Source organism: Vicugna pacos, chromosome 35 (assembly GCF_048564905.1).
Source record: "Vicugna pacos chromosome 35, VicPac4, whole genome shotgun sequence".
Classification (NCBI taxonomy): Eukaryota; Metazoa; Chordata; class Mammalia; order Artiodactyla; family Camelidae; genus Vicugna; species Vicugna pacos.
In genome coordinates this window covers 15219404-15238762 of record NC_133021.1, presented here as the reverse complement: position 1 = coordinate 15238762, position 19359 = coordinate 15219404, and the positions used below count along the sequence as shown (strand labels likewise).

The following is a 19359-nucleotide window of genomic DNA, read 5'->3' as shown; positions in this document are numbered from 1 at the left end:
ACCACAGCCCTTGGGACTAGTACCAGAGAGACGAGCCCCCAGAACGCTGGGTGTTGAAAATCAGTGGGGCTTACCTCCAGGCTGTAGGGAACTGAGACTCGACTCTTAACGGATCAAGTGCATTCTCACTCACCTCAGGACCCAGTGCAAAAGCAGCAATTTGAAAAGTACCTAGACCCTATGTGCAGGAGATTCATTTGCTTGTCATAATCATCTACCAGCGGGACAAAGGCCTGTTGGGACTTTCTCTGGAGACAGAGATGCCAGTGAGCACCATTTTTGCCCTCTCACTCTACCTTACTAGCATTTGCTTACATACTGATAAAGGGGTCAATCCGACAAGAAGAGATTACGTGTATCATATTTATGTACCCAATATAGAAGCACCTAAATATATAAAGCAAATATTAACAGACCCAAATGGAAAAATAGACAGCAACAATTATAATAGGGGACTTTAATACCCAACTTACATCAATGAATAGATCATCCAAACAGAAAGTAATAAGGAAACGTGAGACTGGATGAGCTTAACAGATATGTACAAACTTCCACCCAAAAGCAACAATACACATTCTTCTTAAAAGCACATGAAACATTCTCCAGGATACATTATATATTAGGCCACAAAGCAAGTCTCAGTAAAATTAAGAAGAATGAAGTCATATCAAGCATCTTTTCTGACCACATGGTGTAAATGAGAAGTAAATTGCAAGAAAAAAGCTAGAAAAATCACAAACATATATAGAGATTAAACAATATGCTACTGAACAACCAATGAGCCAATGAAGAAATTACAGAGGAAATTTAAAAAATACCTTGAGACAAATGAAAATGGAAATACAACATACCAGAACTTATGGGATGCAGCAAAAGCATGAGAAAGAAGTTCACAGCAACAAGCTTACCTCAATTTTAAATAAACAATCTAACTTTACACCTAAAGTAACTAGGCAAAAAAAGGAGGCCCCAAATTAATAGAAGGAATAAAATCATAAAGATCATAGTGGAAGTAAGTGAAATAAAGATCTAAAAGACAATAAAAAAGATTGATGAAACTAAACGCTGGTTTCTTAGAAAAGACAAAGTTGACAAACCTATAGCTAGATTCACTAAAGAAAAAAGAGAGAAGGACAAACAAATAAAATCAGAAAAGAAAGAGAAGTTACAACTGACATCAAAGAAACTCGAAGGACATTAAGACTACTAGGAACTGCTTTACATCAACAAATCGAGTAACTTAGAAGAAATGAATAAATTTCTAGCAATGTACAATGTTCAAAGACTGAATCTGGAAGAAATAGAACAAGTTGATCAGTAATGAAATTGAATCAATAATTTAAAAACTCCAAACAAACAGATCCAGGACCAGAGAGCTTCACTGGTGAATTCCACCAAACATGCAAAGATACCTATGGTTTTCAAACTCTTGCAAAAAATTGAATAAGAGTGAATGATTCCAAATTCATTTTACCAGGCCAGCATTACCCTTATAACCAAAATAAGACAAGAACGATATAAAAAAAATTACAGGCCAATATCCCTGATGAATTTAGATGCCAAAGTCCTCAACAAAACATTAGCATACCGATTTCAGGAATGCATCAAAAAGATCATACACCATGATCAAGTGATATTTATTCCAGGGATGCAAGGATGGTTCAGTACCCACAATTCAAGCAATGTGATATACCACATTCACAAAATGAAGGAGAATAATCATATGATATCCTCAATAGATGCATGAAAAGCATTTGACAAAATTCAACATTCACTTATGATAAAAACTCTCAACTCTCAGTGCATAAAGGGACTGTACCTCAACATAATAAAGGTCATAGATGACAAGCCCACAGCTAACATTATACTCAGGGGTGAAAAGCTGAAAACTTAACCCCTAAGATCAGGAATAAGACAAGGATGCCCACTCGTCACTTTTATTCAACAGTATTGGAAGTTCTAGACAGAACAATTAGGCAAAAAAAAAGAAAAAAAAAACAAGAAAAGAAAAGCCATCCAAATTGGAAAGGGAGATGTATAACTGTCACTATTTTCAGACTATGATTTTATGTACAGAAAACCCTAAAGACTCCACTTAAAAACTGTTAGAACTAATAAGCTAATTCAGTAAATTTGCAGATACAAAATCAATATACAAAAATCTGTTGCATTTTTTATACTAACAATGAACTATTTGAAGGAGAAGTTAAGAAAACAATCCCATTTACAATTGCATCAAAAAGAATAAAATATCTAGAAATAAATTTAACCAAGGAGGTGAAAGATCTGTACACTGACAACTATAAGACATTGATGAAAGAAGTTAAAGAAGACACAAATAAATGGAAAGGAATTCTACATTCAGGGATTGGAAGAATGAATTTTGTTAAAATGTTCATACTACCCAAAGCAATCTATAGATTCAATGCAATCCCTGTCAAAATTCCAATGGCATTTTTCATGGCATGGTGATTACAGTTAACAATACTGTATTACATATTGAAAGATGCTAAGATAGTAGATATTAAATACTCTCTGGCATTACAGTTCCTGGGTGGATCAGGGTTTGTTTCACTCTAGTGGCACATATTTTTAATATGATATAACAGTTGAGAAAAATGTCATCTCTCTTTCTTTGACATATCATGTTATTTACTGTAACCCATTACTCAGATTCACTCTGTCTTCCCAATCCTGGGGAATCACTTTCCAAATGCACTGTATTTCTTTAAAATGAGCTCTCTTTTGACATAGCTTTGATCTTGTTAAATTGCTTGGCTGAGTACGGCTGCAAAGAAATATAGAGGATTCATAGGTAATTTTTAATTTAAAAGAGAATGATTTTTTTTAAATAGCTTTGAACCAGAATTGTCTAGGAGAGGCATAGATTAAAAAAACTTTGCAATTGGTTCCACCTTCCTGTACGGAAAAATCTCACGGGACCCTAGCTTTGCTGATTAGAGACTTTGTACTTTTTCTTTTTTTTAAGTGTACAAGTAATGAGGTTTTAAAAAATGAGTAGACTTTATTTTTTAGAATAGTTTTAGATTTACACAGACACTGAGCAGTAGAGAGCTCCCATATCCCCTCTCTCCCCATCCCCAGTTTTCCCTGTTGGCGTCTTATATTGAGATAGTGCATTTGTTACAATTAATGAATGTATTTTGATGTATTGTTATTAACTATAACCCATACAATTCAAATTTCCTTAGTTTTTACCTAATGTCCTTTTTCTGTTCCAGGATTCTCTATAGGAACCCCTATTACATTCAGCAGTCATGTCTCCTCTTGGCTGGGATAGTTCCTCAGACTTACCTTGTTTTGTTGTTTGTGTCTTTGTGTTTTTTTTTTCTTCCAGATTTATGGAGATAAGGCTTATCTTGGTGTCAATGACCTTGACAGTTCTGAGGACGACTGGCCGGGTATCTTGTACAATGCCCCTCTCCTGGCATTTTCCTCATGATTAGACTGGAACTGGGGGTGGGGAGGAAGATCACAGATGTAAATACCCTTCTCCTCTCAGGGCTTCAAGGGGACACACTGCCAGCAGCACGTCGTCATTGCTCATGTCAACCTTCATCACCTGGCTGAGAGGACCTGTGCCGGGTTTCTCCACTGTAGAGAACTTAAATTCCCTTTCTCTGTTGTATTCTTTAGAAGGAAGTCGCCTTTCCCAGTCTATACTTAGGGAGGGGGGAGTTATGCTCCCCTTCCTTCAGCTGGAATACCTACAGAATTGATTCAGGACTCTCCTGCAGGAGGCCGTTTCCTCTCCCCGAGGTAATGCCTCATTCAGTAATTTCTGTATCTCAGGGTGGGCCCATGGTATCACTTGGTCCAAGGGGCTGTAATCCACGGCTCCAGTATTTTCTTGCCCACACTATTCTAGCTTTGGCTGATGGGAGCTTCAGTGGGCTCCAGTGCCCTCTGACAGGCTCCTACCAACATGGATTTTTTTCTCTGAGCACTTCCTTACTTCCTTACACCAAGATGTTCCAGCTCATCTTGCATTTCCTGCTGCAGCCCTCCAGCCAGATATGTCTCCACAGAGGAGCCTTGTCCTTTTATAAGCACAAAACAGCTCCTTACTCAGCTACTCCAAACATGAAAACTGTTCTTCAACATCTTTTTCTTTTTTAGTTTACTAGAAACAAAAGATGGAAAGGTGTTTTAATAAATGATATAACCACGAAATGCGAATCTCCAGTAAACGTTTAAGAAAAGATGATTCAGATTTAGATACATATGAGTACACATAGGCCTCTCCCATTTTGTAGCCTGGAGGAACACAATTTAAGTGCTACTTGAATTTGTATCTCCTGGTCTATGATCCTCAGTTTGGCTGGTAAAAACTCTTTTCCTTTTTAAATTTGCTTTAAAAAAATTAAAAAAAAATTTTTAGAAGGGGAAGTAATTAGGTTTGTTTATTCACTTACTTTTAATGGAGGTACTGGGGATTGAACCCAGGACCTCACACATGCTAAGCATGCACCCTGCTACCTGAGCTATACCCTCCCCCACTAAAACTTTCTACACCTATTATAGATTTTTTTTTAAATTGAAGTATAGTCTATTTACAATGTTATGTTAATTTCTGGTGTCCGGCATAGTGATTCATTTATACACATATATATTCCTTTTCATATTTTTTCATTATGTCATTAAAAGGCATTGAATATAGTTCCCTGTGCTGTGTAGTAGGACCTTGTTGTTTATCTATAGTTTTTTATTGATTATTTCCGTTGACAGTGTTGACAAAAATTTTCCAAATTCCACTTGAAAGCTAATTTTTACCATTGGCAACAAACACTCTCAGTTGCTTTGCTTGAAGCGTCCGGCTCACTTTATTCATTTTGGGGAAGTGTGTCTCACTTCCCAAGTTAGAGTAACATTGGTTTTTGTGTCAGTTGTCCTTTCAAGGAAGAATGGTCCTCCGTGAAAAGCAGCTAGTTCCCTATGCCTCTGAGCCACTGAAGCAAGTGTCTTCCCTCGGGGGGACAGTGCCGCTTCGGTGCACAGCAAGAGGGCACGAGTGCCTTCCGCAACTCACAGCGTTACAAAGAGTGTGCTCGGGTTGCAGTTAGAACATTATTTTTTTTTACCATTTTATCAAGGATATTTCTAAATTAAACTAAAAAAGAAACTGGGAGTGTGTGGCAGAGATGACAGACGAGTGGGGTCGTTTCGTGCCACCCTCTGGACTCCTGCTGGGGTGACGTCAGCAGTGCTGGGTGAACCCAGAATGAAACACAAAGAACGTGTCGTTTACGATGGAGAGTGTCTTCAGCCTTGAGAGCCCTGAAAAGGTCTTGGAGACTTTCAGAGGCCTGGAGAATCACACTTTGAGAGTTACTGAATTAGAAGGCGGAGACGTGTGAGAAAACAGGTCACATAACGGACACTGAATTCAGCATACAACGACTTTCCTAAAGTAAGGAGAGCAGACTTTCAGTGCCCGGAGGGGCAGATGCGAACAGGAGACCGACTGGTGGGACTTACCAGGTCAGAAGTCAGGATTTTAAGCGGGCCTTGGAGGACTGGTCCAAATAGTTGGAAGAAAAGAGTGCTGGGAGGCAAGGTCTTGCTCGGTCCGCACGCAGCAGACCGCACTTGACTTCTGCGATCTGGCGGCTGGGTAAGGCCCCGGCGCGCGTCCGCACTTCTGTGAGCACCACGTTGGAGGCTGCAGGTGCGGAGGCCCCGGACGGACAGGCGCGGCGGGGCCGGCCTGGACTGAGCACGCACACTGTGTCCCGCGGCGTCTGCCGATAAAACCCGCTGCAAAGGGCTGGGTCCGAGGAAGAGTCGTTCTGATAGTACATTTTTTTTATTTAAATTTTTTTTACTTTTATTTAAGTATCGTCAGTTACAATGTGGCAGTTTCTGGCGTCCCGCACCATGTCCCAGTCACGCATATACAGACACGTATTCGTTTCCATATTTCAGTTTTGCTATTACCTCTAGATCTTTGAAAAGCCATGAAGTGGGGGGCGAGGTCTCGGAACGCTCACGCAGGGTTGCTGGAACGCAGAGGAACGAGCTCGCGTGGAAACCTGCTTCTGCCACTCCTGTCAGCGGCCCCGGGCTTGGACCCCGCCTCCCTACCCCGACACGCCGGCTCCCGCCCCCCGCACCCGCCCCCCGGCCCCCACCCCCCGGCCCCCGCCCGAGCTCGGCCCGCTGCGCGCAGCCGCCGGCGCAGGTCGGCCTTCGCGTTCGCACAGGCGCGGCCCTCGGCGCTCGCCGTACGCGGGCCCTACCATCGCCGGCGCGGGGGTGGCGGCCGCGCGGGCCGAGGGCGCGTCGGAGAGCCGGCGTCGGCGGACTGGGGCCCACGGCTGTGCAGCCCGCCGCGCCGCCCCGCCGCCCCGCCGCGCGGCCCGTCCGAGCCCCGCCGAGCGCCCGGTGGCAGGTGAGCGCGCGGCCCGGCCCCCGTCGCGGCGGTGGCGCGGCCGGCGGGGAGGCGCCTGCGCGCAGTAATGGCAGCGCGGTGAGCGGGGACGGAGCTGACAGCCGCCGCCGCCCACCCTCCCCGCCGGCTCGGTCCTGCGCGCCCGCGGGCCGCCCACGCCCCGGCCCCGGCCCCTGCCCCCGCCCCGCCTCCGCAGCAGGTAACCCGCGGGGGCCCGGAGCGGCCGCGGGCCCCGGGGGTCCTTCGTCCCGCTGGTGGGTGGCGGGGCCGGGCGGGGAGAGGGGCTGGGGGCGCGGAGGGGGAGGGGAGGCCGGGGCCGGTGAGGCCGGGGTGTCCGGCCGTGGGAGCGGGCCCCGCGCCGGCCCGGCCCTGCGGCCGTCCCCTGAGCCCCTGGCCAGCCTCGGCTGCCCTCCCTCGGCCCCATTTTCTTGCCGGGGGGAAGGTGCGAGTGCGTGTTCTCCGCTTATTTACGCGCTCACGCGGGCGCACGGCTCCGCGCGGTGGGGCGTCCGCCCCTAGCGTCCTGGCCGCGGCGTTTTCACTTTTGTTTCCGCAGACGGCGACGGCCGGTGGCTCCGGGGAGCGTCCTGCGTGCGGGCCCGCCTGTCTCAGCGCGGGGGCCGGTGGAGTGGGAGCCTCCGGGGCCCTCCGGAGCGCCGGCTCCGTGCCGGGAGCCCGGGCCCGCGAGCGTGCGGGCGCACGGACGTCCGCGGGGCGCACTGTTGTTGGGTTAGGTCCTCTCCCTTCCCCGGCACAGCTGTTCCCCGCTGAAGGACAGTGCCTTGCAAGTTTAAATTCTGAAGGTAACAAGAAAAAACTATTAACATTCGCTATAGGTTCTTTGGTTTCACAGGATAGAAATGTTTGAACGAGACCTGTCCCAAATCTACAGGCGTAGTGAAATGTGGGCAGTGTTCACTCAGTTCGGATTTCCTACTGACCGCGTAATAGGCGTCCGAAAACACTCCTCCTCACAGCCTCACATTCTTTTCCAAGACAGACAGTTGAACACATTGGTCGTGTTCTGCTTCTTTTACCTAAATGCACTGTTTGGGAGACCCTTCCAAGAGAGTCAGAGATGAAATAGCTGATGTACAAAGCGTTTCGAGTTACTCTTTTTTTCTTTTTTTTTTCAGGTGCTGTTTGTAAGTTGGGGGAACATCTCTGTAGTGTGCGTGCACGGAGTTTGAAAAATACCTTTTCTCGCCTACATCTGAAATGCTTTCTTCACTCTCCACTCTGTGTTGCTTTTTCATTGTTTTAGGGGTGAAGATAATTTAGTCCTGTCTTTTATCTTCACCAGCCTGTCACTGAGTTAAATGTCGTGGCCCTTCTTTAAGTCACTTTTGCTTTTCTGTTAGTTCAAGACTTACTAAGCACCTGGTTTGTAAGCGAGGAGTACTGGAGGCATTAGGGCTACAGCCGAAAACAAAATGTGAAATTTCTGCCTTCCTGGAGCTTCAGTTCTGGGAGGTAAGGGAAAGACAAAGGAATTACGAAATAAAAGTGATTTCAGAGAGTCCTAAGTGCTGCCAAGGGAGTGAAATAGGGTATTGTGGTAGTGACTGGGAAAGATGGCTTCGGATGCTGTGGTCAGGAAAGACCTGTCTGAGGTGACTTTTGACCTGCTGTCTGAAAACAGAATGATTTCGCCTTTGGAAGTCTGAGGGGAGAGTGTTCCTGTCTGAGGGAGCAGCACATGGAAATGCCCAGAGGTGGTTCAGTCTCTGGCTCGGCAACTGATAGGAAGTCAGTGAGCATGGACCCTGGCGGGAGGTAAGAGGTTAGGTCGCTGCCAGGAGTCAGGTCACGTGAGGTCTGTTATCCCAGAGGGGCTGGCTTTTATTCTTCAGGTGCATTGAAAAGCTCTGGGCCTCTGTGTGAAGCTGGGGGTGCTGGGGTGGTTTACAGTCTGACTGAAGAAGACTGGGTGCCAGGGAGAAGGCTGTGGGAGGTTCCAGTGTGACTGCAGTCAGGTGGAAAAGAGGGTGGGCTGTGTTTTGGATTTAAAGGTACCGAACTTGGCATGTTTGGCTGGGAATGCAGTTGGTTGGGACAGGGGTGATTCATGGGTTTGGGGCTTTCCTGGTGGCCAGTGGTACATGGATTGAGCTGGAAAGAGGTGTGAGGAGCAGGCTGTTCTGCGGGGACAGGGATGGGTGGGACATACTAAGGATGGCCTATTTGATGGTGAGGTGCAGGGGAGGATGTACAAGTCTGGAACTTACTGGAGAGGTTAGGGAGTTCTTTCATTGAACAGATATTTTCCGAGCACCAGCTGTGAGCTAGGCAGAGGGGATATATAGCAGTGAAAAAATAGACAAAAATCTCTGCCTTTGTGCGATTTAAATGCTAATGAGAGAAAGAAGATGGGGAGTCTTCTGCCTTTATCTGTTGGTTTAATTATGTTAAATACAAACTGCCTTCACATGATTCAGAATTTGAAGAGTCTGACGGGGTGTAGAATGAAAATCTCTATGTCTTGTCTGCGCAGTTTTCATTGAGGCCAAATACACCCCGTCCTCCCAGGGGTGTACTCTGTGCACCCGTGAGGAAGTGTGTGTGGGTTCTTCTTCCCGTTTTTAAAAAGTGGCAGCATGTCTCACTTGCTTTGACACTTTATATTTTTTTCAGAACATTTAAGTATTTAGAAGGTACAACACAGGATGGTACCACCTAAAGAAAGAATGTGGAGGGAAGAGGCAGCCCGGGGCGCAGCAGCGTCTGCTGGCTGGTCCCTGCCAGCTTTGAGTCTGGGACCTGCAGATGCAGATGTGGAGCTGTTTGAAGAGCTGTTACTTTTTTGTGAGACTTTTTATGAAAGTTTGCACTGTTTTTTTTGTGTTTCACCTTTCTTATCTGCCTGTTCTCTATTTGCTAGAAAAATGTTGATGATGATTGAGAGCAGTGTTTTCATGTATGTACTATCAGTGAAATTCAAGTAAACTGACAACAGGATCAGCCATAGCATCTGAATATTTTGAAGGCTTTTTCTGGCTAATGTGCAACCTTAGAAAAACAGGCAGAAATTTGACATGTTATTGTGAGGCTTATCACAACTTATTGATACTTGTATGTATGACTGAATTCTCTCTCAGTTGTCAGGTAATAATCAGACTGTCCATTCCGAGGGATCTGGCTCTTTCCCTGGGTGTGACTCTTAACAGTAATGTTTCCATAACATCGCAGTTGTTAGCGTAACTCTTGGGTGACCAACTTTAAGAATATAGACTGTCCCCAGGTTACGATGATTGACTTAGTTTTTCAGTTTTGTGGTGATATAAAAGTGATACGTAGCCGGTAGAAACCATACTTGGAATTTTGAGTTTTGATCTCTTCCTAGGCTAGCGGCATGGTGACGCTGGGCAGGGCCCAGGAGTTGTAGCCCCCGGTCAACCATGTGATCACGCGCTGAGCAGTCAGTATCTGACAGCCACTCTGTCCAGCACAGGAGTCAGTAAATTCTGCAAGATGTCCAGCACTTTATTATAAAACAGGCTTTGTGCTGGATGATTTTGCACAACCATGGGTGGACGAAGGGTTCTGAACACCTGTAAGGTAGGCAAGGTGTATTAGATACAGTTCAGCCTAGCAATGTTTCCAACCTACAGTGGCTTTGGTGGGGTGTAACCCCGTCTTAAGTAGACCTGTATGTAGGTTTAGACTGTGTTACTGCTGTGTATTTGGAAAGGTCTGTCGGGGACACTAGAATGGTGCCGTTTGATTCTTACAAGTTCTGAGACAGCGCGCGGTGTCAGGAACAGGTGTGCACGTCTGCCCCAGCTCCTGGTGTGCGGTCGAACCCTGCTAGTTGACCTGCAGGAGGGAAGATGAAATGTTTTCCCTAAGTTGCTTCAGGCTTTATTATAGTGAAGAATTAAAAGTCCAGACTCATTGAGTTCTCTACTGAATTTATAATACTGTCATATTGGTTGGCATTTTGATTTTCAGTCAGCTGTCTTTAGCCAGATACTCTCCATGTAAATTAATCCACCTGTTTTTTTCTGAGACTGTTCTTGATTTATGAACTGTTTTGTTCGGTTCGATTTTTGTGGTTGTAACTGTTACCTCCCTTTTTTTCTTTTTTTTGCCTGAGGTTAAGGGAAGCAGCTCATTTCTAGGTTGGAGAAATAAGAGTCTTTGATCAAAATATTTAATATTTCTTTTTGAAACACTGGATGCTAATTACTATGTTTAAGACTGCTACATGAAATAGATGTAGTGAGCATATGAAGCTGACTCTGTAAATGTGTGGGTATTACCGTCGTGTTTGAAGATTCTAGTTGTCCACAGGATTTTCATTTACGTACTTTAACATTGTGAGTGATGCTACTGTTGTCTGTTAACCATTGGGTTATAGCCTGGTTATGTGTGTGTCAGAAGTTTTCATCTATCAGGTGGATAATTTATCATTTTTGTTTCTCTTACCAGCTGTAAGCTGCTTGAAGACATCATCTCTAGCATCTGGTAGAGGTCTGGAATACCGTAAACACTTAATCAATACCTGATAACTCAGTGGCTTAAGTCTTGTTCCAGTGTAGGTTGCTTTTCAAATAAAGAAATGCTGGATTTACCCTATGTAAATACTTCTTGAATTTATCAACTTTGTTTTAATTCAGTTCAAGGAGAGAAAGTACAGGATGCTTAAACATTTTTTTAAAATTTTGAGATAACTTTAAACTTAGAGAAGTTGCACAAATGGTACAGAGAGCTCAGGGATGCCTCTCCCGCAGCTTTCCCGAATGTCACAGCTCACGTAACCAGAGCGCAGTGATCAGAACGAGGAGATTGACATTGGTATAGTACTGCTAGCTAAGCTGCAGACCCTCCTGGGATCTCACCGGTTTTTCCTCTAATGCCCTTCACTTCTTTCCATATTCAGTCCAGGGTGAGACACGGCATTGAGCTGTTGTGTCTCCCTATCTCTTCTGACCTGTGATAGTCTTTTCCCATCTTCCGTTGCCTTCATGCTTGTGGTGAGTGTGGTCAGAGCTATTTTGTAGAATGTCTGGTGTTTTCTCATAGTTAGACTGAGGTTGTACATGTTCAGTGCTACTCAGAACATCACTTCACAGGGTACAGGGTGTCAGCATATCCTGTTAGAGATGATGTTAACGCTTCTTTACTTAAGATCATGTTTGTCAAGTCTCTCTGCTAGTAAAGTTACTTTTTGTCTCTTTGTAATTACTGGGTATCTTGGGGGAGAGTCTTTGAAACAATGCAGATATCCTGTTTTCAAATTTTTGCCCACTCAGTGCAGCATTCTTTGGTAGTTCTTGCTTGTAGCAGTTATTATAGTAGTGTTTACCTAATGGCAATTTTATATTTTTCTTATTTCCATCTACATTTGTTAATTGGAATTCTTCTGTGAGGAGGACGGTCCCTTCTCCACATTTATTTTCTTGGTTATTTGTGTCAGTGTGGGTCATAGACATTTCTTTTGCTCTATCCAATTCTATCATAATTTATTTTGTCACTCGAATCGTTCCAACTGTGGCCTTCAGGTTGGCCCTTTGTTTTGTTTTTTTTTTTAAACACCCCCCCCATCCTCTTTTGGAAAGCACTTCCTATTTTCTGGCATCATAAGGTGTCCTGGCTCGTCTTATATTTTCCATGCTGCAGCCCTAGAATCAATCCCTTCTCCAGGGAGCTCTGGTTCCTCCTATTGGAGAATGGTATTTAGGAACCAAGATCTGGAAGCTTGTGTGCTCATTGACACTGGGGTGTCATTGCTCCTTGGTGCATGGAGCTAGAAATACATGAATGTACACTGATCCGTATGTGCACAGACAGCTGTTTGCTTATGTATCTTTCTTCCTGTGTATGTGTCTTGAAAACCGTGAGTTCATACTGATAACCCTGATTCTAGTCAAACACTTCAGTGTTTACACTAGCCAGCCCCCTTTATTTATAACCACTCTTTTCTGACAGTGAGAAATAGAGCATACTTTTCTCATAGTCATTATAATGTATGTAGTATGAAGTTACCAAAATAATGAACAACGTGACAAGAAAAAGACCCTCCCCCACGAGTAGTCCTGAGTCTTCATAAAAATTTTAAGCTATAACTCAAAATATTTCTTTTTTATTTGGTAAAAGTTTGTTGGAACCAAAAATAATGCCATGTTGTCTTCATAGCTCTAAGTATTGTTTTGGTTAATAAGCATCCATTTAAAGGTTTTTAGAGAGCACTTTGCACTGAGATTCATATACTTCTCTTGCGTCAGACCTTTGTTGTCCAAGTGATCTGGATTTTAAGCACTTAGAATAAGGGCAGTCTCTTTGTTGTTGTTGTAAAGCATACATAATGTGAAATTGGCCGTTTTAACCATTTTTAAGTGCACAGTTCACTGGCAGTAATTGCACTCAAGATGTCATCACAAACATGACCACTGTCTATTTCTAAAACTTTTTCATTAGGCTAAATGGAAACTGCAAGCATTAAACAGTCACTCCATTCCCCCTACCTGCCAGCGCTGTAACCTCTGCTCTGCTTTTTGTCTGTGTGAATTTGCCTATTCTGGGTACCTTGTGTAAGTGGGATCATGCAGTGTTTATCTTTTTGTGTCTGCCTTGTTTGACTCAACATGATGTCTTCAAGATTCATGCTGGTTGTAGTATCATAACTTTATTGTGGTATTTCTTTTCATGGCTGAGTAATAGTCCGTTTGTGTACATATCACATTGTGTTTATCCATCCTTCTCTTGATGGCACCTTAGTTGTTTGCACCTTTTGGCTGTTGTCAGTAATGCTTCAGTGAACCCTGGAGCACAGGTTTCAGTCCCTTTGGGTATATAACCTAAGGAGTGCGGTTGCTGAACTCATAATTCTGAGTTTAGCTTTTTGAGGACCTGCTAAACTGTTTTCCATGGTGGCTGCACAAGTCTACATTTTTGCTGGCGGTGTACAGGAGTTCCAGTTTTACCACGTCCTTGCAAACCTCAGTTGTTTTCCATTTTTTGTTTGTTTGGTAGTAGCAGTCTTGCTGGGTGTGAAGTATTTCATTGTGGTTTGGATTTACATTTCCCTGTGAGCTTGTGATGTTGGTCGTTTTCATGTGCTCATTGGCCATTCACATATCTTGGGAGAAACACAGTCAAGTCCTTTGCCCATTTTTAAATACGTTTTTTGTTGTTGCTGCTAAGGTGTAGTTCTTTGTATACTTGGATATTAATCTTTTATCAGATACATGATTTGCAAATATTTTCTCCCATTCTATGGGTTTTGTTTTTTTTTTTTTACTCTCTTGGTAGTGTCCTTTGATGCATGAAAGTTTTAAATTTTGATGAAGATCGGTTTATGTCTTCTTTTGTTGCTTGTGCTTTTGGCATCATATCCAAGAAATCGTTGCCAAATCCAATGTCACACAGCTTTCATCCTGTGTTTTCTTCTAGTAAGAGTTTTATAGTTTTAATTCTTAAATATAGGTCTTTGATCCATTTCGAATTGACTTTTGTGGATTTTCAGTAGATGGCTTTATGTCGGTACTTACAGATAGATAGCTCCAAACTTCGACTAGCTTAGAAGCTAATTCTTAGAGGACTAAAGAAAGAGCAGTTACAAAGACAGTGGAGAGTGAAGGAAATTGTACAGCTTTATGATGAAAGGGGTTGCATTTTTTTCCCTTACCTGAAACAGATAAACATGAAAATGAACTGCTTATGACAAAAATGGAATGAAAGAAAGCCTTTTTTTAGTAGGCAACATGGGAGTGAAGTGAAGGTGTAAAGACTTCAGCAGCAGTGCAGTTTGGTCCCCGTAAAGTTCAGAAGCGTAGACGGAAAGGCAGAGTTACAGAGGAGGGCGGACCGTAGTACCTCCTTCTCTCAGCGTCGTCCGGCAAGCTTGAAATGTGTTTCTAAACATTGTCTTTTATACTGTCTTTATGTTGTGCAGGTGAAGAAAATGAAGCAACCGGGAGCCTAGGGTTACTTTGTCATTGACAGAACCAATTTGGAGTATTAGTTTCTTGATTCACAGCCTTTTCATTTTTGAAAGCAGTAATTTCCTTTTCCTTTGCTTTTCTCTCCCTCCACCCCGCCTCCCGCCTCCTTCCCTCCCTCCCTCCCTTCTTTTTTTTCTCTCTTTCGTGTTTTGGCATCGGGCAGAAATACTCTGGGTCAGGCCCCACTCAGCGCTCTGGGTGAGACCTGCCTTCCTCTGGAGTGCGGCCCAATTACCACCCGTTTCTCTGAGCCAGCTCCAGTTTCTGCAGCGGCAAGCAGTTGTGCGGTAGAGGGCAGTGGACGAGAGCTTTGTGCTGAAGCCAGAGGGCTCTGGGTTCAAATTCTGAGCTTGCTGATTAATAGTTATATATGTTTTACCCTAATTTTCTAAATGTTAGTCCCTTCATCTTTAAGACAGAGAGAATCACTTAAGGGTTATTCTGAGGGGTCAATGAGATGGTGTACGTAAGTGTTCAGCGCAGTCCCTGAAACGCAGGTGTTGCTAAGGCTTGCTGCTGCTGGGAGTGTGGGCGGCTCTGTAAGTGGCCACTATTACGAAGGTAGAGGGCCCGCCCCGCTCCGGGGGAGCGTCCAAGCTGGGCGCCTTCACTTCTCTTAGGTGAGGCGGGTTGTAGGAGGTGGTGTCCAGACTGGGAGCGGTCCTGGGCTTTTACCTGGGGCGGTCTGCCCAGCTGTGCCACCCTTTTTATCCTCCTGTGTCCATGTCTTCTCCAGCAGCACCAGGATCTACGTGGGAGTTAACATGGAGAAGCTGACAGTTAGATTAATTTGTCTGGAACAAAGGGCAGTTGAGAAATAGTGACAAATCAAGTTGATAAGAGTTGGAAGGTGAGGCAGGACTCTGGGTTTTATTACAGTCAATAAAATACACTAGGGGTTGGCTGGAGTGTGATCTCTCCTCCATAAATGCATTGTAACCCCATAACCAAAGGGAAAAAAGAAAAACCTCAGATAAAGCAAAGAAAATCACCACTCATCTTAGCACCTTGGCCTGCTGTTTGTGAGAAAAGATTTACATCCAGGATTTTGAGATATAAGTGACTTGACATAACTCTCAGAATAGGATTGGGTTGTGCAGAGGACAATTAAAGTAACCCTTTTAAATGTTTGGATGGAAGGTCAGGCCCAGAAAAAAAACTGCCCTTCACATATGGATTATTTGTGCAAAGGCTCATTGTTCATGGCTTTGTGTAGTCTGTGTATCACTGTGGGCTTGCCTCCCCATGAGGGACTCAAGACAAACTCAGGTCCTCTAACTCATCCCTAGTACCTATATGAGAGTAGCTTGGGTGTTTTGTTTTGTTTTGTTTTGTTTTGTTTTGTTTTGTTTTTTAAAGCTAGTTGGTATCTTAAAGTCCTTGCCTAGATCATTAAAAATGAGAAAAAGTGAGAAAGCAAGTGACATTAATCTTCACACTGATAAGAGTTGATGTGAAAACTTGGAAAGAAACAGACTTGTGGGAGACTCTCGAGTTCATTGTGGAGAGAAGGGTGTTTCATCCTGGTCAGTGGGTCTGCTCTGGAAGCAGAAGCCGTCTCTAGCCTCCTTGCTGTATTACAGATGCGTCCCCTCCTCTCCACTGTCCCCTTCCCTTTTCTGAGACTAAGGGTTTGTCTGCTGGGATGGCAGACTACTGTATTTCTCTTTACTGTTTTTTCCACCAATGTCCTCCTTTTTAAAAATATACTACTAGAAATTCTTAAGTAGGAAAGTCACATGATGGAAATGACATTTGTGGCGCAGAGCCCTGTGTGTCAAATCTTATTGCAAAAGTGTTGTACCCTGAGGCTCCAGCTCACAGAGGCATCTCTTGGCAAGAGCTAATGGCAAGAGGAAAGTGTTCAGATGCATTCTTGGAGCGTATTTTTAGGAGAAATCGTGGTTGTGCAGCAGAGGGAGCTTTGGAAATAATAGTTAATAATGTTCTTTTATGGGTCTTAAATATTTTCCTCATTTTGTGTGTTTAGAACATAACCTGCTCAGTAAGCCCCCTGAATGTCATGTAAAAAACTAATTATGGTATGTTGACTTATCTGAAATTAATTTAGGCCCCAGTATAATATCTCTTTGGTAATTTTTGGAGAGACCTAATTTTTATTGCTGATAATAATACTCAAATAAAACATTATCATTTGGTAGTTGTTTCATTTTGTTTTTTTACTAAAAAGAGAATCACAGTATGAAGTATTTAGCCACTTTCATCATTGATACCTTTGACAGCAGCTGAAATGTGGCACATGGAAGCATTTATCAGTAGGTAAGCTGTAGTCTTACTCATCAGTATATTAAACATGGTTAGATGTTTCACTGAAATAGTTTATGCTTCAAATAAAATATTTGCCTAATTATGCACCAACCTAAGTTCTAGATTTAAAATGTTGATGTTTTGAGATTTTGTAACTGCTTTATCTGCTGAAGTGTAATTATCTAAATCGCTCTTTGAATGAAAAATGTCTTAAGTGAAATTAAACACTCCATATTAACATCCGTCTGATGTTGGCAAAGTTATCTCTTTTATATTTCTGCTATTACTGGTAACTTTATTTTTAAAGACATTTTTTGGAGTGGGAATTTTGTTAGGTTGTGTTAATACATCATCCTGAGCAGGCTATATTATTTTGGGGCTCTCACTTAACCTTGGTACCTAAAACTCACTGGAAAGTTAAGATTCTCAGGAGAAAGGAAAGAAGGTTAGTGACAGGTCAGCCTTTAGTGTTCTGAGGAGTGAGGTTGTGAGGAGGAAAAAAGCAAAAGAGATTTTAGAACATTTGTATCAGAAATGTAGTTTATCAGTTTGGTTTTCCTGATCGCGTCTTTATTTCCATCTTTGTCTTAGGTTACCTGGCTGTTCTCTTAGAACTGGTGACTGATTTTTACAATCTTTGTTGTCAGGAGTATTAGTGAAATGTTTATTGACTTATGGAAAGTCGGAGCTGTAAATTAAGAAAGCAGGGAGGAGTTTTATTTTTTCTTAAGTGGTAAAAATGATATATAATAAAGGTTGTACGTTAAAGTCTTTGAAGAATTTTTCTTAAAGGGTGGTGTGATATAATCAGACTTGCATTTTGGAAAGCTTGCATTGGCTGTGGTATTTGGAATGTACCAAGGGGGCAAAAGAGGACACAGACGGCTCATTTAGGAGTAGTGGGGTGAGAGGTGGTGGTTTGGATTAGGGTGATGTCAGTGTGAGTGGGAAGAAGTGAATAGATCAAGAAATGTTTCCAAGATGGAGTTGACAGGGTTTATTGATCGATTGGATTGATTTGTAGAGAAGACTAAGAGAAGTAAGAAGTGAGTAATAAAATTTCTACCAGACAAGCTAGGTGTATGATAGTATCATTTACTAAGATGTGAAATACTAGAAATAGGTGGACGTGTTGAGTTTGAGGGGTCAGGTGAAGTATAACTTATACATGGTAAAATTCACCCTAAAAAAGATACACTGTTCTTTGAATTTTGACAAATTTGTATAGTTGTGTAACCACCGCCACCACAAGCAAGATGCAGAATATTTTATCACCTCGGATATTTCCTGTTGCTTTTTTGTAGTCCATCATGTCTCTGACGACCAGTGAGCTGATGCAGATCCCTATGTTTTTGCCTTTTCCAGCAGCCATGTGGTATGTAGCCTAATGAGTCTGTCTGCTTTCACTTAGTGTAATACTTCTGAGAATCATCCCTTGTCCTCATGTCAGTAATTTGTTCCGTTTTACCGCCGAGTAGTATAATGCTGTGTGAACGCGCCACATTGTGTTTTCTGTTCACCAGTTGATGGGACATTTGGGTTTCTGGGGCTTGGTAGTTATGAATAAAGGTGCTCTGAGAATTTGTGTTTAGGGTATTTTTGTAGATACATGTCTTCCTTTCTCGTGTATAAATACCCAAACATGGAATTGCTGGGTCACATGGGAAGTATATGCTTCCCTTTAATAGAAACTGCCTCTGTGGTTATTTTCTTTTAAATTTCCACCTGTGACAAGTGCGAGTTTTGGTTGTTCTGTCTTCTCAGCAGCATTTGATACTGTCAGGTTTTTTGAGCTATTCTAGTTAGTGTATGGGGGTAGCTTACTGAGGTTTTAATGTGTCTTTCCCTAATGACTGATGATGGTGAGCATTTTGTGTGTGTGCTTATTTGCCTTCAGTATTTCTGAACTGTCCGTTTGGGTCTTTTAGCCATTTATTGAGTTGTGTGTTTTCTTATTATTGAGCTTTGAGAGTTCTTTTTATATTCAAAGTACCAGTCATTTATGTGTGTGTATCTCTGCTGTATCAGGTAAATATTTTACAAGTATTTTCTCCTAGGCTGTGGCTTTTCTTTTTCTTAAAAAATTTTATTGAGGTATAGTTGACATGGAACATTATATTAGTTTCAGGTGTACAATGTAATGGCTTGATATTTCTGTATATTATAAATGATCACTACAGTAAGTCTAGTTGACATCCATCACCATACATAGTTACAAGATTTTTTTCTTGTGATGGAAATCTTTAAGATTTACTCTCTTAGTAACTTTCAAATATGCAGTATGGTATTATTAACAATAGTCACCATGCTATACATTACATCCCCAGGATTCACTTTATAACTAGAAGTTTGTACCTTTTGCCCTCCTTCGACCATTTCACAGCCCCCCCAAACTGCCTCCGCTCTGGCATTCATCAGTCTGTTCTCTGTATTTATGAGTTCAGTTTTGTGTTTTGTTCCATGGAAGTTTGAACGTTTTTTTTATTTCTATGAAATGTGCCGTTGTAATATTGATAGAGCTTGCATTGAATCTGTAGATTGCTTTGGGTGGTATGGATATTTTAACAAAATTAATTCTTCCAATCCATGAGCATAGGTATCTTTCCTTTTAACATGTGTCATCTTTAATTTTTTTACTAATATCATGCTTTTCAGTGTACAGGTCTTTCACCTTCTTGATTAAAATTATTCCTATTGTATTAATAGATGTAATGTATTCTGGTACAATTGTAA

General features: G+C 42.6%; 1 protein-coding gene across 4 annotated transcripts in view; it reads left to right on the top strand.

Annotated features, from left to right (window-relative positions):
* The first annotated feature begins 6274 nt into the window (after window positions 1–6274).
* Window positions 6275–19359, top strand: part of CUL2 (cullin 2) — a 74364-nt gene continuing 61279 nt past the window's right edge. For 2 of the 4 annotated variants that reach the window (XM_072955473.1, XM_072955469.1), the window contains exon 1: window positions 6969–7215. The gene's annotated coding sequence lies outside the window, so the exon portion shown is untranslated. Of the gene's footprint in view, window positions 6413–6511; window positions 6612–6968; window positions 7216–19359 lie in introns of those variants that run through there. The other 2 variants (XM_072955471.1, XM_072955472.1) reach the window with 2 other exon arrangements.